Source organism: Rhipicephalus microplus, unplaced genomic scaffold (assembly GCF_043290135.1).
Source record: "Rhipicephalus microplus isolate Deutch F79 unplaced genomic scaffold, USDA_Rmic scaffold_186, whole genome shotgun sequence".
Lineage (NCBI taxonomy): Eukaryota > Metazoa > Arthropoda > Arachnida > Ixodida > Ixodidae > Rhipicephalus > Rhipicephalus microplus.
Genome location: NW_027464757.1, coordinates 91,437 through 113,257, shown reverse-complemented (window position 1 = coordinate 113,257; position 21,821 = coordinate 91,437). Strand labels below are relative to the sequence as shown.

Sequence of the window (21,821 nt, the reverse complement as noted above, 5' to 3'; positions counted from 1 at the left end):
TCGACGGGCTCCCGGCGTACCTGACAAAGCCGAAACCGCGTTCACGGCCTGCGACTCAGAGGCAACCAGCGAAGAGGCGGCGCGAATTGTCACCGGAATGCGCAGCAGTGGAATGCCAAAATGTCAACACCGACCCGGCAGGAGAAGCCAGTGACGGTAAGCTCTTGAGCCGGTTTAGTCGCGACGTTACTTTGTTCCCTCAGTCGCATGACCCTGTGTTAGCGGCTGGTGGCATTGAGGTGCTTCTGAACAGTGTTATTGAATTGTATTACAGATGCAGCAGCCAGCGATAGCGGACACGCAGATCAGGCCTGCCAAACGGAACAGGCAGTGTGTTCGTTTCTTGAAGTGCAGGCGCTAAAGGCGCAGCTTTCGAGTACGCGGCAACGACTCGAACGGTGTCAGAAGCAGCTTGCGAAGATGAGAGTCCTGGACAACAAAAATGCAAGACTCTTGCAAAACCTGGACAAGCTATCTACCCGCGAGAAGCTTATTTACGATCAGTGCATCATGAAGGCAAACGCGAAATCTCCGAAAGCTGCCAGGTAATCTTCAGTTGCACATAACTGACACGAAGCTATGAATATAATCGCACATCTTTTTCGTGCCACTGTCTTGTGCATATTTTTTAAGAGCAGTGCACGCTAGCATTGCATGTCAGAGTAATCCTAAATTGCCCGCTTTGCATGATCGCACAATGCAAGCTGTCTGTTGCTCTCGTACTGGAGTAGGGGTGCATGTTAATGTTGAAAATGACAAGGCATTTTTAAACGCGGTGGTTGTGTATTGCGGTATGAGGAAAGATGGTGTGATGCATGTCGTGCATCTTCTTTTTTCTGCTTGCTGTGGTTATGCACTTGCACTGTTCGCTCACCAGCCTCGGTTTACCTGAATGCACAACGAGCCTGCACTCTCTTTAGGTACAAAAAAGCATGGATTTATGACTGCCTGCTACTGAAGATTAAGTCGACAGCGGTCTATACATTCCTTCACGAGAATGAGTACCTTCCCTTGCCCAACCTTCGCACCCTCTACACGTACCTGAGGAGCCTCAAGGCTGACTTTGGTTTTGACAGCAGTCTATTCACCGTTCTCAAAGACAAGCTGCAAGTACTTCCTGAGCGAGAGCGTCGAGGTTCGGAACAATGCACAAACTTACTACTGCATTCTATGACTTCATATCTCATATGTAATGTATGTCTAATAAGATGTATTTTTTTACAGGTGTCCTGATGTTCGATGAAATGAGCGTAAGAAAGAGTGTGCACATTAGGGAGTCAGACATGGCTCTTCTCGGAAAAGTTAACTTCGCTGAGCACACAAGACCCTCGGACTGTGAGAAAGATGGCGACCACGTCCTGGTCTTTCTCTTCCGACCATTTCTTGGAGGGTGGTCGCAGACTGTTTGGACCTTTTTTTCCTCCGGTGCAGCCCCTGGTTCAATAGTAGCGAAGTTGTTGCTCCAGTGCATTGTGCACCTTTCGAACGCTGGCGCTATTGTCGATGCTGTTACATGCGACAATTCAACACCAAATCGTTGAGCTTTAAGGAGCTTGGGTTAGTATCTGGGGACACGAGTTAAATTTGTCAAATTAAGAATTGAACACTACTAACTGCATTGATGTGTTCTTTTCAGGGATAAACAGTTACCAGAAACAGCTGCAAACTTCATTCCATCATCCATGTTACCCTTCACGGACAGTGCAGGCACTAATTGATCCACCGCATGTCTTCAAATGCATAAGGAACAATCTTCAGAAGGTTGGAAAGTTTCTGGTAAGCAGTAATTCGTATCTACGTCAGGTTACTCCCTTTGCGAGGAGTGGCTTCACCTTTTTATCGCAGCTACCGGAAGGACATGAGGTCCATCACTTCCACTACTCTGCCCTGCTGGAGTACGAGGAGCAACAGGCTGGCCTTCGGGCTGTCCCGAAGCTCACAAGGGCTCACATCTTCCCGAACGCCTTCCAGAAGATGAGTGTCCGGCTTGCTGTTCAGGCGAGTAACCACTCCTAGTAATTAGTAAGGCTACTTACAGGCGAACTAATGACACAAAACTTTGCTGATGATTTGTCAAAAAAGAAAAATTTCAATGCAAGCTCTTTCGTTCAACAACAGTGTGCCATCATTTTCAGCTTTTCAGCGGAAGCACGGCGTCTGCAATGGAGTTTTATAGCAAGCAAGAAGGCTGCCAAAAGCTACATAACTCCGCAGGTACATACAACTTCACGAAGCAGATGAACGATCTCTTTGACTGCCTCAACTCAAGAAGACCACAGGACGTGCAATACAACGAAGCCGAGCACATCGCGGTGAGCGAGTAAATCGCACCCAAATATGTTTTTCTTTTATAGTGTACTCAAGGTTAATATTTCTTGCATTGCAGACATTGAAGGCGAACATAAAGTGGCTGGAGGATTGCTGCACATACATAGAGAGCCTGCCGAAGCAGAGGCAGGTGTGCTTCCTTAGCAAACCAACTTGTGGTGCACTGAGGATAACGCTGCACAGCACGGTGGCCCTTATTGATCGACTGATGAAGTCTGGCTTCCGTTATGTTCTAGTTGGAAACCTCGGCCAAGACCCTTTAGAGGTAGTTCAGGTACTTTTTGGCACGGTGTGTTGGTACAGATACCTTTCTTTTTCCCTGTCCAGCACTTCTTTGGGATAGCCAGGCATGTTGCAGGAGACAGGGGCCAACCAACTGTTCAGCAGTTTTTGTTTATATACCGGATGCTGTCGGTGAACAACCTCATGCGGCCACCTAAGCGAGCTTCAGTTGACGGAAGCGGGCCACAACTGCTTCTCACTCTGCAAGGACTTTTGACAAGGAAAAGCCCTCTACGACTCAGGTATTTTGCAATTTGTGTCCTGTATGTGTCCTGAAGTTTCCTTTTTATTACCTTGAAAATTCAGGAAGTTGTGCACATTTCAGGTGGACACACTAGCTGTTCTGCTGGACGACGTCCTGCTGGAGCCAACAACAGACTGCGTGGAGGACATTGGCCCCCTTTCGACCAAAGACTCCATTTTGGATTACCTCGGCGGATATGTGGCCAAGAAGTTTTCTACTTTGGATTGCTTAGGCTGCATCGATACGATGTTGAGCACAACACGTCAGCCATCTGCATTGATCCAAACAAAATCGAGGGGCTATTTGAAAGTACCTAGCAGCCGTCTTCTTGCTCTACTGAAAATTGTTGAAGAACATGTAGAGACGTACACGGTGCAAAACGTTGCATGCGGTGACGTGTACGCGAGGATTGTTGAGGGCATTTTGCTCGACAGCCGCACAGCGTCGGCAAGTGTAGGTTGTCTGTTGCACTTTTTAGGCACAACAGCTGAGGTTGTACACTTTTTTTTGAGATGTAGATTACATTTCTTCACTCGAGCAGAAAACAAAGCCTCGCGGGTAACTGTGCGCAGTTCATGCCCTGCAAGTGGTGGGCGGAAGCCACAGTGTTAAGCATAATGGCTATGTATGTGAGCACGCCTTCCCATTTGTATATAGTGTTGTATATCTTGTATACATTACACTGTTATATTTTCGCACTATTCATATTTATCTGCATATAGTGTAAATAGTGTATATTCAAATACAGTTTATTTTAGGCAGTGAGCTAAGGCAGAGTGCAGCTGTTAATGAAACGAAATACACATTGTACAGTAGAGTCACAGATTGTGTAACATTGCTCAGAACAGCTGCAATAGTTTCTAGTGCTTTTCTTCTCCAAAGTGTTGTTCTCAGTGTATTTTGTGTAAATAAATGTTTTCCAACTTTCTCCCCATTACATGCACCATATGTGAATCTCCCATTCATAAGTACACACCTGACTGCTAGGCGGCGTATCATTAGCACCAAATTTAAGATTTATTGCATGCCTTAAATCATAACCGCCCTTCCCCCCCTCCCACCAAAAAAATAAAAACAAATGTGTGATGAGGTACCTCGGTAGTGGCAGAGGCGGCCAAGCGGCTAGCACTGGCATCAAAAGAAACTTGCGGATTAGGCTGCTGTACTTCCGTTCCCGGAGAAATCATGGGTTGTCGGCAGGTAAATAATAATGCCCTAAACATTAAACACAATGAAACCTCAAGCGGCGGGTGTCCCGTGTAAACTGCGTGGAAAGAAGTGATCAATCAAATGTTGGCGGCACGTTTAGAGCGGTCGCGAAAGCTCTCGGCATCGAAAGTCCCCGCGTCAAAAAAGCGATCGGCGCTCACAAACGTGTGTCCAAAACAACTGCGCATTTGGGTATAAACTCAATTGAAAGGAAATAAAACTTCTGGCTCAACCATTCAGTTCATTTGAATACGTGGGTAGTAGCGCGCGAGAGGCGAGCCGGATATAAACCAATGTGATTGCTCCTGTACTACGCAGTCGCGTTTCATTTCGTTCACCTTCCTCCCCTATTAGCGGCCCTACCAGAATATAAAGCTCACCTACCGCATAAACGTAATCGCCCTTTGGCCGGGCGCAACCATTATTTAAAACGTACTGTATGTCGCCGCCTGTCAGCATGGGTTTCGTAAGTCATTCTCATGCGAAACACAGCTAGCAACATTTTGCAATGATCTTCACGCATTTCTAGACAATGGATTTACAGTAGACTGCATATTTTTAGATTTCGCCAAGGCTTTTGACCGCGTCAGTCACCGCTTACTCTTATTTAAACTCAGCCAGTTAAACATTGATCCCCTGGTTTTCAATTGGATTCGAGAGTTTCTATCCAACCGAACGCAATATGTCAGCATTAATGATAAAAACTCTCCTGAAGTACCGGTTGACTCAGGCGTACCTCAGGGCTCTGTTTTAGCACCATTACTTTTTTTAATATACATCAATGATCTTCCTAACCAAATCACAAGTTCCATCTGTTTATTTGCCGATGATTGTGTTTTATATCGCAAGATTGAAGGCCCTAATGATACCCTAACACTGCAGAATGATCTTAATAACATTTCAACATGGTGTAAGCTCTGGGTTATGGACCTTAACACGTCTAAATGCAAAACAATGAGAATTTCCCGTAGTATTTCAGCATGCCCTACTTATTTACTGAATAATACTTCACTTGATCAAGTAATATCCTATAAATATCTTGGTGTGCATATTACTAACAATCTCTCATGGAAAAGACACATAGAATACATTACATCGAAAGCTAACCGCATGCTTGGTTATTTAAAACGTAATTTTTCCTTAGCTCCCCCGAAGTTAAAGCAACAGCTGTACATTACTTATGTTAGGTCTAACCTTGAATACGCATGCTCCATATGGGATCCTGGTCATGCTAGTCTGACAAACATAATTGAAAATGTGCAAAATCGAGCGGTCCGTTTCATCCTTCACAACTACCATCGAACTGCCAGTGTCACTGACATGAAACGAACACTTGGCATTCCCCTTCTTTCTTCTCGTAGGAGGTTATCCCGTCTTTGCCTTTTTCATAAAATATATTATCATAACAATGAGTTGAAGTCCCGATACATCACATCCGCATCCTATATCTCCCCACGTGTCGACCACCCTTTCAAAGTTCACGTACCATCACAGCGCACAGTCACCTACTCATATTCATTCTTGCCAAAAACATCTTATGAATGGAATCTCTTGCCTGCGTCACTAGTCGCAATCAGAGACCCTGACCGTTTCCGGAAAGCATTAACGAACACGCTATAAAGCTGCATCACGCTCACAAATGCATTTACAACACACTGAAACTGCAATTTATTTCTTTACCACCTATCTCTGTACAGGTCTTTATCTCAACATTTTTTTTTTTTTTCCTTGCACTGATGTTTTCTTTTTGTGTGTGTAACTCGATAAATTTGTTTTTTCATGTATCATTTTTTTTTTTTTTGAACATGTGTATTGAAAAGGCATCAGTCGATTATTTTTTGTGCAGCATGCACTGACATTCACTGTGATTGCGACGTCAAAGTGTATTTTTTCGTCCTATTTTCTTTTGTTAGTTCATGTATAAACTTATCTAGTTTATTTCCTTTTGTGCTCTATCTCTTAGTGCCACTTTTATTATTTTTTTTTTTTCCCTTCGATGTTACAATTTTTTGACTAAGTTTCTTTTTCTGTGTATTCCTTATAGTGTTTTCATTTACTTCAGCCCCTCCCCTCTACAATGCTTCTTGTAAGCCCTGAGGGTACCAATAAATAAATAAATAAATAAATAAATACAAACATGTTGTCGAGCAGATCAAGCAGTAGCTGCTCGCATCAAGAACATGAAGCATAAGCATCGTCTTTCAACACTATAGCTCGCAAGTACCGCTTCGAGGCATCTTAAGTATGCATATAATTGGGCTATGAGACAATTATTGACACAATGCGTTATCGCGCGGTGTGAGAACACTTTTAATGCGCTGCTATTTATAAGGTGGGCCCGCACTTCCAAGTAAACTACGCGTGCGTTCCAAAGTAAACAGCTCTCATTCGTCGTCGACACTGGATCCCATTTCAACTTATTTATCTGGTGGCATTGATGCGTTCAGATACGTTTAAAAAAAAGGTAACAGGAAGAACAGCATGCACATAATAACGTCGAAACGTCGGCCGCAGTGCGCATACAAGCCCAGCAGTGGCGGCGGCTTGTGGCCCCCATACGACGGGTGGCGCCTCTAGCGACAGATTTTGTCCCTATATCAACCTTCGGGCGGAGTTTCGTGACCAGAAAAGCATTGAAGGACTCTGCCGTCACTAAGGTGAAACCAGAGTCCTTCAATGGGACTGTGGTGAAGCGAAGAAGTACTTATGTCGCCGCCTGTCGGAAGATCAGCAAAGCGTCTGGTCTGGGAGGACTGGGTTGTGTTTTGAGGGAAAAAAACAACTCCTTATATAAGTGGTCACAGCTGGGCACCGCACGGCTTCTGTCCCAAATGTAGTTGCGACTGAATACTGTCCTCTTCGAAAAAAAATTTTTTTAGTGTCGATTGTGCACCGATTAGCATGCGCGACATGGCATGCTTTCAATGAAACAAAAACATTATTATTTGTTTGCATTTTTAGCGTTCCTGCCTGCTTCACAGATTATAAACGCACGATGAAACTAATATTAGGATATTTTGGTAGTCCTGGTCAGCTTGACAATTTTTATTTGCACTGGGAATGCACACGTTGAGAGACTCTGCTGGGGCATGTCTCCGCCTAAGAGCCAAAACAAAGCCTGAAAAAAAGAAACTCACACTGTTCTTTTTTTCCTTTTTTTAGGGACGAATTTTTTTAAACCCCATCTTTGTCATCCGATGTGCTCGCGGTATAGAATCGTTGCTATAGTCGCAACATATGTGAGACAGAAAAAAATTCCGCCATATCCACGAAGTGAATTATGATGAGTGGGCGAAGCTCCGGAGGTAAACCTGGTAAACCAAGAATCTTCTGTACATTTTGCCCACTCGATTTTATTACATCGCTCCCCCTAGCGTACGTCGCCGCACTAAATCGAACGATTGCCTTCAACCAATGACACGCGCCATGTGTGACATCATTCCTATTTTATAAGATCTCGCGTCTTTCATCAACTACAAGTACCGCTTTCTAGTTTATAACATCTTGCATCTTTTCATCATCAGCTACAAGTACCACCATCTAGTAAACACTACAAGAACTAAACGAGAGGTGGCTACATACAGGAGACGGTACCGCCATCTAGTGAACACTGCAAGACCTAAACTAGAGGTGGTTACATACAGGGGACGGTATCGCCATCTAGTGAACACTGCAAGAACTAAACTAGAGGTGGCTACATACAGGCTACAGGGGACGCACAGCCCACGCACTAAGGAGCTTCGCCCCTAAAACAGGTTTTACAAGTAACTTCAACGTAGACATTCGCTAACTACAAGGTAACAGATTCCCGGTGAAAATAACCTATCGAGAACAGTACTGATGACTTGATCCTTCCTAAAACGCGCCTAAATGTGCAGGCTTCTGAAGGATACCCTTTACACAAAGGCACAAGTCCAGCATTATGTGTCGCAGCACACTACTCATTTAAAAATGATATCTTGCCTCCGGTATGATTCCTGCTTCTTGAGTTTTTTTTTGAGGCATATGCTTCAGTCCATCAATTTTTCCGATTCCTAACACAGGCAGGGCGACTAGCGGTGCGGCCGGCACAACGAAATGTTTAGGGTTAAGGCCACTTCTAACACATTGCAATACGCACCCCTACATCTGGACGGTGATTCGTAAATCGGCTTTTTCAGTATACTGCATTATCCGATCGAGAGCGATGCCCAAGTGATCCGTGTATAACTATTGTGTCTTTTTTTGTGAATTCAGATTTATATACCAATGCTGATATAAAAGTTGAAATTATGCTCGTATATGGTTTTCGCCTTTCTACTGCTACTTCATCAAGACATATAGCGTTCTGTACACTCCCAGCACATCAAACGTTCCCTTCGTGCCTCAAAGTTTACTGAACGGTCCATACATGTGAGAAAAGAAAAGCAAGATAGCCTGTGTTTCAAATATGGCACACGTGCCAGTTAAGAGTAGTACAAGGGGAGTAGTTAGTTCCTCGTTTCTTTCAAAACCAGCCATTTTAGCCGAGGACGTATTTATGTATAAATAGTTTGTGTTCTTCAAAAATATTGTTGTTGAAGTAAGCGAATTTTGAAGTCGTTCACACGTTCTTTTCCACTATAGCAATGAATGTATTTACGTGCTTAGTTCCCCAACATGCCCTAGAAATCGCAATGCTTGTTTTTTTGTTAGACACATCCTAATGAAACCAACATAAAATAAAGTCAAGGGAGGTATGCGGAACATGATTTGTGAAAACAGTACTTGTGGCATAAAAGGAGTGAAAGCTGCCAAGAAAGCAAAATTCGTTGCAGTTATGAACCAAGCCGGCAATTTAAGGACAACGTGACCTACGCTTCCCCAGTTGAGCTACTGTGGTTCTCTTTCCAGTGAGCTTCATTGAGCACTCCTGTTCATGTATTTCTGCGTGTGTTAACGGTCATTGCAACTCATGTAGCTGGATTTGTTGTAATCACCCGTGCAAGGCAAAACTACACGAGTGCAGTTTTCAACAATTGAGGAAGCGAAGTACATTTCTATAAGTATGGAACTTTCCACATCACTTGGCAAGCCGTAAAGTTATGGCGAGCGCACAAAAATGCACTTAGGCCACTGCGCAGTCGAAGATTTTTACGTCTGTTTTAATAGGTGTTACGATGAACCGAAGTGATGCCTTGAAGATTTCATTTCCTTTACTCGCAATACTGGGGGCCTAGTCACTTTTAAGAAATTAAGGTGATTGTTGTTGGGCTCTGCGTAATGCTTCTTTTCTCAGACTGTGATGCATAAATCATGTTTAACTATTGCGATAAAAATAAGTGCAGCAGTACACATACGTGCACAATGCAAATTAAGTCATATAAATATTTCACGTACTCTGCAAATTGCACGCTCTAACTTGTAAACCAGCGAAAACGTTGCGGCTACGAAATGGAGCCCGCTTGGAAAACATAACAATAGTGAAGTGCATTTGATTCGTTGGCGAGCCCAGAAATAAAAAGAATGTTTAACAAATAAGCCTAAATTATGGGTACCACACCTGAGTCTTAAGAGTGTGCGAATAGTGAATTCGGTACCTAATTGCATTCAAATCAAATACGAATAGTAATTGAACAATGTTCGAGTGGTTTTTGAATAGTGAGCCAAACGTTTTTTCAAAAATTTTCAAAGAGTTCAAGAACTTTACTACATTTTGTTCGACACAAAACTTTTCGATTTTCACCAAACGACATTACGGTTACATTTATTTCACTGACAATAGATCAATTTTAAAGCTAAGGCACGCTTGTTTACACTAGAGAACAGAGCCTCGAGGTGTTTTGTAACGGTATTTTAAAACACCGCAGTTACCACTTCATCGGTGGGAGGTTTTGTGACTTCATTTGAAATAAAATTGGGCCCCATAAACCAAACAAATTTGAACAAAACACCGCAGTTAAGGTGAAGGTGCAATGAAACAGATCAAGCTGTCATTGGAGCATGGGGCTTGGCAGCGAAAGCATGCATTCATCAGTTTTCGAAGCTATATCTGCGAAACAATTTACGCAAACGCAACACTTGCGCCTATTCTTAGGCATAAATACGCTACCCTTCACACTTTCTTTACTACAAGTTGAAGACTGGAACTGAATAATGCCTACAACTTCCGCACATTTAAAAGTGCACGGCCAAGTGCGAAGCTTTTCAGAAATACGCCTCCATCCGGCAATCCATGAGTATTTGCTCTCGGTTCGTATATGTTTGGGCTTCATACAGACTAATTTATGGATTAAAAGAGAAGAAATCAGCATTAGCTCTTTCAAGGTTTTCTCTGGGGGTTCTGCCATTGGTGCTGCTTATTCAAAAACTACTTAAAAAAACAATATTTCACAATTTCACTATTCAATTCCTCAACATAATCGAATAGAGTGCTCTTCAATTTGGTACTGGAATCGAATAGCTATCAAATCGAGTATCATCAGGTAGCATTCGCATAATCAAAATGAGTATCAATCGATTAGCACTTGCTCCCATTATACATGATGAGATAATGTTTAAAATTTATATGATTAGCTTTCTATGAATGGACTGACGCTACGCGTGAAGGCCCCCAATAAAGCTAGTCTCTATGAGGTGGTACTGTACACAGGCTCTATCTTGTGTACTGTACGTCGCAAACGAAGGCTGGGCAGGTGCTCCTGCGCTTTCTGTGTTCAAATTGTCTTTGATCATAATCTGATCGATTGGAACGCCCTGCACCTTTATGCATGTGGAGTCTTTCTTTTGTTTTATCTGTTTTATACATATCTCTTGCTATCCTAGCTATTTTTGACCCTTACTTTCACGCTCTGTTCAGGGTAGCTAACCGGTGTTTCTACCAGCTTCATTTCCAATCCATTTCTCTCTCTTCTTTTCCTTCTTCTTTGTGTCATTTTGCAACTACGAATAGCGACAGCCTCGTCTCTCTCATCTCCATGTTCATTATTTAAGATTATTTCTCGAGCTTTACCCCGCATCCCCCTCTTGTTTGTTGTTTTTGGCGTAATGTTCAAGCCATGTCCATTTATGTAACAATACGAATCAATAAATTCCTTTACCTTAATTCCTTTTTGACAACATTTTTAATGCCTTCCGAGGAGCGCCTCTTGCAGCAGGCATACTAGTAACATAATAGTAACAACAGCTCATGTGAGTACAACTGTATGGTGTAACAAAATGACCTCAGTGGAATGTGCCACCGAGATAGCGTAAGCAGGATGTAACTGACAGCACTGCAACAAAACACTGATCAATGAAGGAAAAAAAAGGAAAAAGAACACAGAAAGTCACAAAGCTTGAACGGAATGCCATCTTGTTTAGGAGGACAATAACCAATATTTTTCTGCCAGTGACTTTTAAAATGGGAGTAGAAAAAACTTAATATATGCTCAGAAAAAGTGACGCGTTTTGAGAAATAATTGTCACAGATGTGAATACCATTTTCACAGAACATTATCTTGTTAGACATACGTTTGCGATAGTGGTGTTCAAAATAAGTGGTTAACAATTTCAAGTACATCGTACACAACTACGGTACCGATATAAATTTACAGAGAAAGCGGTTAACAATACTCGGTACTCTACTATGAGAGAGCTGAAAACCATCCTGTGGGCCTCACACTTGATGAGGTGGCATAAAAAATGACGGTACGTGTTTCCAGGTAGTTTTCACAATTTCGAGTACTCCGGGTGTTTAGAAAAAGTTGGTAACGATTTAGAGTAATGTATACTTTACAACGTTTGTTCTCTACTATGGTAGAGCATAAAGCGGTCCCTTCGGCCTCACACTTGATCAGGTCTTGGTAAGTGTGTTTAGAAAAAGTTGTTAACAATGTGAAGTATTTGGTACGCTACTATGGGAGAGAATAAAGCCGTCCCGTTGAGCGATCATAACACAGTTCACACCCGTGTGTTGATAAATAGTTGTTAACAGTTTAGAGTACGATGTACTTCACTGTGGAAAAGCACAAAGCCGTCCCTTACCACTGATAGGAACTGCAGACAAAAGATGTTTCGAACAAGTTTGTACAAAATCGTCTTCATCAAAGCGAATCGACGAGGTGTTCTGTTAAAGTACAACGCTCACAACTTCACAACTGCATTTATGCTTTGTTTCGTTTTACCTCAATAGTATCGTTGTTTTCACTCGTTAAATTCTAGGTACTATTAGGAATATTTCCTCGTCACACGAAATATTTAGTCACCATTTTAGCTAGTTTCGCAATTCAAGGTGAAAAAAGCATACTTCTTATGCAATTTACACCACTTTAGAAAAATTTTCCAAGTATTGCACAAGGAGGATTAAAAAAATTACTGGAGTGGAAGATCCTACAATTCCATGCCAGCAGAAGCGAAGCAATCTTTTTCCACTACCAAAATGGCATAAACATCCTCTTTTCTGATAGTGCCCACTTAAAAATGAAGTGGCTTTGATATGTTAGTGTTAATTCTAAACTAGTTCTACATTAGTAGACAGTTGTTCCCGGCGAGATAAGACACAAAAACGAGCATGGGTGACTGATTATTCAAAAGGCTTTGCCTCCGATTGGAGGCTCACTAAGAAAAACTAGTAACTGTAAGACGCACTTGGAGCACTATGTGACCCTAAAAAGTTTAAACATTCCACTCGTTGGGCGTGCGAGTGAAATGCTCCGTTCCTAATTACTGAACGGTGATTATTTATCATGCCTATAGTAAGGTGGCCGCTGCAGTCGCCATCTTGCCAGAGGCACGGCTTCACTCCTAGGCTACGATCTCCACTCCAGCAATTTTTTAAATCCTCCTTGGTATTGGACAAGAACTGGGGACAAAATTTTAGGTGCGAAGCTCTTTAAGACGTGGGTCGTGCGTCCGCGTTGTATGTAGTAGTAGTAGTAGTAGTAGTCATTGTCGTAGTAGTGGGTAGCCACCTCTCATTTAGTCCGTGAAATGTGCGCTGTATGGCGTAACTTCTGTATGATGAGTATATAATGAAAAGATGGGATATGTTGGTACTTGAAGTGTTCACTAGATGGACGGAAAAATGGACACACCGACGGACAGACATACAAGCAGATGGACGAATGAATGGGTGAGCGAACGGATGGACGTAGAGACAGACATGCATGGACAGACGTATGGACAGACACACATAAAGACGCACGAATGGACGGGTGGACGCTCGGACGGGCACCCGGGCGAATGCAGGGACGAACGCACTGATGGGCGCATGGATGGGCGCACGAACGAATGGACGGGTGGACGGACGGATGGACGCACGGACTGTCGCACTGATAGAAGCGCGGATGTACTGATGGACGCTTTGCCCAACTCATCATCATTCACTCCGTGGATATACTGTGAATTGGGGGGGGGGGGGTTGGAATGCCGCACTATGCACTTTTATGTTTTGTATGATGAATTGATGAACTAACCAAATAAAGACCATGAAAAAAGTACTGCTTTGATTTTGTTGAGATTTTGCACATTTAGATAAATAGAACAGACAACAACGCGTGCGAATTTTGGTAGAGGTTTATCAGTTTTCGCAGATGTTATGACACTCTACAATAGCAAGTACACTGGTCTCTCGAGATAGCAATAGGAAACCTGGTGAGAGAGAGAGAGAGAGATAAAGATGCAAGGAAAGGCAGGGAGGTTAACCAGACGCACATCCGGTTTGCTACCCTGCACTGGAAAAGGAATGAAGGGGAGAAAAGAGGTTGCAGAGAGATAAAGATCGCCTGTAGACTGTGTGCTCCCCCGAGCACACTCGGGGGAGCACACAGTCTACAGGCGATCGCTCAGGTTTGTTGACTTTAAGTAAAGTATGAGTGCTTTAGTCGCTTTCTGCGCAACTGAGGCAGATGCCCAAGGTCCTAGAATCTTCTGCATACAAAAGGGTCTGCAGTCAAGTTGATTCAAAACCATCCGGAGCTGGCATCGCTGTGTGTCGTAGCAAGCGCAGCTGCACAGGACGTGTTCAATGGTCTCTTCAGCTCCGCATTAGTCGCATGTAGAGGTGTCTGCCATGCCAATGCAAAAGGAGTACACCTTTGTGAATGCAACACCCAACCAAAGGCAGCATAACAGTGTCGCATCGATGCGGGAAAGTTGTGATGGTAGCTTTATCTTGAGCGAAGGATCCAGTTCTTATAATTGACACTTTTGGAAGCTGGTAGACGACCAGAACGTGCGTGTAAGATCTCGAGCCAGCAGGTAAAGTTGTCTTGCTGCATCAATCCTTGATAAAGGAATCGGGACCACACGGGTTCCTTCATGGGCTGAGCGGGCTGCATCATCGGCTAATTGATTTCCGGTAATACCGATATGTCCAGGCAGCCATTGATATATAATATCATGCCCTCATGCTAGAGCCTCACGATGGCAATGTCTCATTTCATGTACCAATTGTTCATGGTTCCTCCTACGCATGGCAGACTGCAAACTCTGAAGCGCTGCCTTTGAGTCACAGATTATGGCTGATTTTCCTGGACGCTCTTGAACGAGATATTGTAAAGCAGCCCTTATAGCAGCAAGCTCTGATGCCGTAGATTTAGTCATATGCGACAACTTAAATTTGATTGTCATTGCTGCAGCCGGAATTACAGTGGCACCTGATGAGCTGCTGGACGAGACGGACCCATCGGTGTGTATCTGCGTTCGGTTCATGTACAACTCATGTAATAATAGCAGTGTTGCTTACTTCAATGGTACTATGGAGTGATTGCTTTTATTTTTGATACCCAGAATTTCTAGACGTACTTGTGGCTGGTCGAGGCACCACAAAGGACATGCCATTCTCGTAGCTGGCGTATATCCTGATGAAATGCTGTTTAGGTGCTTGGCTATGACGTCTGAAAACATAGCACGTGATCTTCCGTAGTGTAGAAGGGCCAAGTGGTGGTTGGGGACACGGCTAGCATGTCGAATGTGCGCTCTAAGGCAATCCACAACTCTATATGTCCTGACTGAATGGTCTTTGGCAAGCACAATTGTGGCATAAGTAGAAGCTCATCGGGGCAGTCCTAGGCAGATACGCAGCGCCTGACCCTGCAAACTCTCAAATGAATGAGTATTAGATTTCCAAGTGTTAGTCAGTACCGGCAAGCTGTAGCGCAATAGACCCAGAAATAGGGCCCTGTACAGCTGTAGCATGGAGACCACAGAAGTTCCCCATGCTTCCCGCACATGAATTTCATTATATGCACAATAGATAGCAGTCTATTTTTCAAGTACACACAATGCGGGCACCACGAAAGACTTCTGTCGATTATTAAGCCCTGGAAACGGTGCGTCCGTGCATACTTGACACTCTGCCCATTGATGTAAACAGGGTATGGCGTCATTGGTTTGCATGTAAACGCCATTAATGCGCACTTCACAGTTGATATAGTTAGGCCTTGTTTCTGAAGGTAGGCTGTTGTGAGGGTTGCTGCCCGCTGTATTCGTGCACGCACCTGAGGGCGAGTAACTGCAGCACTCCAGAGGCAAATATCATTGGCGTATATGGATAGACACACCGACTTTGGCAGAACCTTCCCCAGATCAATGAGGGCAACATTGAACAATGTGGGGCTTAAAACACCTCCCTCAGGTACTCCGCCGTAGGTGTAATGTTCAGCAGTTTTACCCTCATCTGTTTGCACAAAGAAACCCCTGCACGTTATATAATCTTTTATGCATTGAAACATTCATCCACCAATGCCCATTGCTGCAAGAGAAGTGAGGATGGTATCGTGAGCTACATTATCATAAGCACCCTTCACGTCAAGAAAGAGTGCCACTGATATACGCTTGCGACTTTTTTCTTGCTGAACAAATGTTGATAAGTCAAAGACACAGTCGATGCAGGAGCGGCCCCGACGAAAGCCTGCCATGCAGGAAGAGTATTTTGTGTATCGTTCCAAGTACCACTCGAGACGAAATAGAACCATTCTTTCTATCAATTTTCCAAGGCAGCTTGCGAGAGCAATAGGGCGATACGCTGTCAAGTCTAATTGTGATTTTCCTGATTTTAGAAGTGGTAATAATCAACTTATTTTCCATTCTCCGGGAACACTGCCGCTGATCCAGGAATTCTTGAAGCATGCTAAAAGTTTTCTTCTGGCTTTTTGTCCAAGGTGTCCTAACGCACTATAACTAATACCATCAGGACCTGGCGATGACGTGCGTTTAGAAGCGACTAACGCACCTTCCAGTTCTTCTATGGTGAATGGAATGTCCACTTCTGGTAATCGCGTCTCAGGAACGATCACGGCGTCAATGCGCTCGTTCATAATATTCCCGGCAAGTCTCAGGCTAAATTCTTCAGCCACCTAAAGTTCTGTTTTTCTATGATGGAGTGCCAAAGCTTTAAAAGGGTGCCGTTGTTGCGGAGAGAAGAATGCTTTCCAGCGTTCACTCTCCAGCTTGTCAATGCGTCGTTGAATCTTTTTCTCGAGCCGTCTTGCTTCCCTCAGGTCGTAAATTGATCTTGTGCGTCTGTATCGTCGTTCAGCACGCCTTCGTATAGCTCGTAATCGTTCCAGTTCGATGTCAAACTGTGTTATTTTAGACAAAATTGGTAATTTACATTTGAACGCTTGCATAGCTTCCGCAATGGTATTTTCCAGGCTGCATGCAAGGCCTTCTTGGCAAGCGTCCTCAATACGCGATGTAAACATCGACCAGTCAGTGGCAATTACAACACCGGAAGAGAAATTTTTTATGATACCATCAATCTTCACGTAGGTGGGTTTGTGATCACTCCCTTGAGTCTCAATATCACAAAACCATTGAACTTTGTGAGGGAAGCCCCATGACACCAATGTCAGGTCAAGGCAACTGCCATACGTGAGACCCCGCAGATATTTTGGGTACCATAGTTCACGACGGAAAGGTCGTAGTCGGAAGCAAATGTAACAATGTTCCGGCCCCTGGTATTCATCCTAGCACTCCCCCAAAGCACGTGATGGGCTTTGAAGTCACCGGTGATGATCCAAGGCCCATCGGTCCTCATTAGGATGTCTTTTAATCTGTCGCAGTCAAATCGCGATGACGGAGATATAGATCCACCATTAAGCGTAAACTAAACTGCATTTTTCTTTACGCGAAGACACACGTACTGATTGTCGTCACTTGAACCTATAGGGCGCGAAAGGTAAGTCAAGTCCGTGCGAATGTAAACAATTACTTTGCTTCGTTCTTCGCAAGCGGCTGAACAAAAAGCTCCATAACTGGACAATGTATAAGGCGTTCATACGTTTGGTTCGCATGTGACAAGTATAGGGAATTGATTGGCCCGAACAAATTGGCGAAAGTCCGAGATACGGGACTTCATGCCTCTGGCATTCCACTGAAAAATCGACGCACTTTTAACTTCAGTGCGGAAGATGAGATTTTGTTGAGCCATTGTGCTTATACGAAGTTAGCAAGAACTGGATTCAGTGCATCCAGTATTTGCAGTGCACTCTTAGCAAACGGAGATTGTATGCTGCTCAGTAGCGCGCGAATCGTGGCAATGAATGATTGCACGATTGCAGCCACTTGCCTGTCTTGGTTGGAAAGATCTCGAACCGGGATCACGGGCTGGCCGTCATGTAACTCCTTCGGTTCGCTTGATGCTGCTTCCCTTTGAAGTGCAGGCCACTCTGTCGCAGTTAAGGTATGCTCACTGGCTTTGTCCTTTACAGCTTTTCGCACAGCATGTGGTCTGGGAGGTAAAGGAGGTGGTACTGATGAGGGATCACGCAAACGCATCGAGGAGGTAGCGGGCGTCCTTGAAGACCGACGTCGACGTGAACGACGCCTTCTGACTTTAGCTGCGGCTTCTCGATGGGATGAGTGATTGTGCATCATCTCTTTCAACATGGCAATTTCCTTCTGAATCCGCGGGCAGTCTTTCGATGTGGCTTCATGGGATCCATTGCAATTAGAGCATTTCTTGACAGTAGCGACGCACTTATCCGCTGCATGGGGCTCGGCGCAGCGGCGGCACACCACCGAATTCTCGCAGACGCTGCTCACATGTCCAAGTTATATGCATTTACGGCACTGGAGAGGCTTTGGAATGAATAGCCGCACAGCATGTCTGAAGTACCGCACCTTCACATGAGAAGGGAAGGATGTGCTCTTAAACGCAATCTTCACACAGCGAGGCTTGCCTAGCCGGGTGAGATCAACCACTGGAGTATCATTTGTTGACTTGACAAGAAATTGTACGTCATTATTGAAAGTAACCTCGTCTATGTCGTAGATCACGCCGGTTACTACATCACATCCCAAGGGAACATCAGAGCGCACCTGATTGCCGTCCAAGCCAGTTACACTGCGCAGAACACCCAATGCGTTTGCGTGCAAAACGTCAACAGCCGGCATATTTTTTTCTGGTGTTCACTCTTATGTCCGTGATTTCATTTGGCATGAGCGCTTCCAGAGACCTCGACACAGGCTGTCTGTTAGAGCGTTTCATGCTGACGGTAGAAAGTGCAGGCAGAAACAGGATGGTATAAGTGTTCGACTTTGGCGCTTCACTTACAGTTTGAATACTTGAGGATGAGGATGTCCTCATATTCCTCCTCTTCGCCTTGTGGCTCAGCACAGGTTGGAAACCGTCATCTGAAATGTAGTCATTGCTGAGATAGTAAGCATGAGTATCTTCACTGTTGCTGTCACTCGCTTGTCCAATCCGCTTCCTGGAGGCGGCCGCCGCTGACGCCGCTGGTGCCAGCAGGCGCCCGGGCTGGTCTGCATCCATCCCCTTCAAGGGAGCAGCGAAAACCGATCAACAGACTTAAATTGCCACTGAAGTACGCCGGAGTTAGCAGAAGTAGCTCCTATTCAAAACACACTTTTTCGTCTTCATCCAGAAAACCTGGTGAGATGCCAGAATAGAAATTACGCTAGGTCCTTGCCAAACGAATACAGTAGTCATCACGACTCATACAGCTCATAGAAGTACCGACCTTTTATGGAACGCCTAACGTCAGGCTTTGTACAACACTATTTCAGTGTTGGTGATGGTGTAGTGGTTAAAGCATCCGCCTCACATGCAAGAGGTCCGTGGTTCAAATCCCGGTGCTGCGCAGTTCCCAACCGGATTAAAAAAATCCGCGTGTTGATGGAACTGCATTAAGAGGCCTGGGGTGCGGCCTCACCGGTAACCACCGCCGGGAACGCACTCCCTCACCAGAGAAGGATTGGCCACCCTGGTGCAGTATCTGGCCACTACCTCTAACATGCATACATACGTCAAAAAACTCATGGCCCTCAGTCCCCAGCAGCTGCGAAGCAACTGATCACGGCGGCTGTCAGATCTGCAACGCAGCAGAGGGTGCTAAGAATCTCTGGATCTGGACAGGCCACCATTGTAACCTGAACTTGGCAACGTTTAACGCTATAACATTATCTAGTGAGGGAAGTCTAGCTGTACTATTCGAGGAGCTAGAGGGTGTTAAATGGGATATAATATGGCTCAGTTAGGTTAGGCTGACAGATGAGGCCTATACGGTGCTGCAGAATGGGCACGTCCTTTGCTATCAGTGCTTGGCAGACAGAAGAGAACTGGGAGTGGGGCTCCTAATTCACAGAAACCTAGCTGGCAACATAGAGGAATACGATAGCAATATTGAAAGGGTGGTAGTTATCGTAAATAAACTGAGTAAAAGATACAAACTTAAGGTAGTACAGGCTTACGCGCCTACATCCAGCCATGATGACGCTTCAAATGAAAGCTTCTATGAAGACGTGGAATCGGCAATAAGGTAAAGACACAGTATACTATTGTGATGGGTGCCTTTAATGCAAAGGTAGGGAAGAAGCAGGCTGGAGCCCAGGCAGTAGGAGATTATGGCATCGGTACTAGAAAGGCCAGAGGAGAGCCACTTGTAGAATTCGCAGAACGCAATAATTTACGGATTTTGAATACCTTCTACCGAAAACGAGAAAACCGCAAGTGGACACGGAGGAGCCCTAATGGCGAAAATAAGAACGAAATAGACTTTTTAATGAGTGCACACCAAGGAATCGTGCAGGATGTGGAAGTGGTTGGCAAAATACGATGCAGTGACAATAGAATGGTACGGTCTCGAATTCACCTAGACTTGAAGAAGAAACGACATAAACTGATACGCAAGAAGCCAATCAATGAGCTAGCACTGAGAGGGAAAGTACAGAAATTCAGAGTGTCGCTGCAGAACAGGTACTCGGCTCTCAGTGAGGAAACTAACCTTAGCGTAGATACAATGAATGATAATCTGACGAGTATCATTACGGAGTGTGCAATGGAAGTTGGAGGCTGGGTAGTTAGACAGGACACTGGCAAGCTTCCCCAGGAAACGAAGAACCTAATTAAGAAGCGTCAAATTATGAAAGTGTCAAGTACAACAGACAAAATAGAACTGGCACAGCTTTCGAAGTTGATTAATAGACGTAAGGTTTGCGATGTAAGAAGGTATAACATGGAGAGAATTGAACACGCTCTGAAAAACGGAGGAAGGGTCAAAGCAGTGAAGAGGAAACTAGGGATAGGCAAAAGTCGGATGTGTGCACTAAGGGACAAAGAAGGCAAAATAACTACCAATATGGATAGGATAGTTAAAATAGCGGAGGAGTTTTACAGAGATCTGTACAGTAGCCCAGACAACCACGACCTTAATACTATAAGAACTAGCAGTAACCCAGATGACACCCCACCAATAATGATAGAAGTCAGAAAAGCTTTGGAGAGCATGCAAAAAGGCAAAGCTTCTGGTGAGGATCGGGTAACATCAGTTCTGCTGAAAGATGGAGCACAGATTGTGTTAGAAAAACTAGCCATCCTGTTTACAAGGTGTCTCCTGACAGGAAGAGTACCAGAGTCTTGGAAGAACTCTAACATCATCTTAATACATAAGAAAGGAGATGACAAGGACTTGAAGAATTACAGGCCGATCAGCTTGCTCTCTGTAGCATACAAGCTAATTACAAAGATAATTGCTAACAGAGTAAAGAAAACATTAGAATTCAATCAACCAAAGGAACAAGCAGGATTTCGAACAGGCTATTCAACAATTGACCACTTTCATACTATCAATCAGGTAATAGAGAAATGCTCAGAGTATAACCAAACACTATACATAGCCTTCATAGATTACGAGAAGGCAATTGATTCAGTAGAAATATCAGTCGTCTTGGAAACACTGCGGAATCAGGGCGTAGATGAAGTATATATAAACATTCTGGAAGAAATATACAGGGGATCAACTGCTAACATAGTCCTCCATAAAGAAAGCAACAGAATACCAATCAAGAAGGGTGTAAAGCAAGGGGACACAATCTCCCCATTGCTATTTACCGCGTGCTTACAGGAGGTTTTCAGAGGCTTAGAATTGGAACATTTACGTATAAGAGTTAATGGAAAATACCTTAGTAACCTGCGCTTCGCCGATGACATTGCATTGGTGAGTAACTCAGGGGACGAATTGCAACTTTTGATTACGCAGTTAGACAAGGAGAGCAGAAAGGTGGGTCTTAAAATTAATCTGCAGGAAACGAAAGTAATGTACAACAACCTCGAAAAGGAGCAGCGCTTCGAGATAGGTAATAGCGCACTTGAAGTTGTAAAATACCATGTCTACTTAGGGCAGGTAATAACCGCAGAGCCGAACCACGAGATTGAAGTAATTAGAAGAATAAGAATGGGGTGGAGCACATTCGGCAAGCACTCTCAAATTATGACAGGTAGATTGCCACTATCTTTCAAGAGGAAGGTATATAACAGCTGTATCTTGCCGGTACTTAGCTACGGAGCAGAAACCTG

At 44.1% G+C, this 21,821-nt stretch overlaps 1 long non-coding RNA gene and 1 pseudogene across 1 annotated transcript; both read left to right on the top strand.

The window, feature by feature from the left end:
• Window positions 1–279: 279 nt before the first annotated feature.
• LOC142791751 (uncharacterized) lies at window positions 280–1,174 on the top strand (annotated as a pseudogene).
• Window positions 1,175–1,583: 409 nt separating this feature from the next.
• Window positions 1,584–2,516, top strand: LOC119169784 (uncharacterized). Its single transcript, XR_012890388.1, has 3 exons — window positions 1,584–1,776; window positions 1,846–2,312; window positions 2,387–2,516. It is a non-coding gene; the product is annotated as an uncharacterized LOC119169784 (long non-coding RNA).
• The last annotated feature ends 19,305 nt before the right edge of the window (window positions 2,517–21,821 follow it).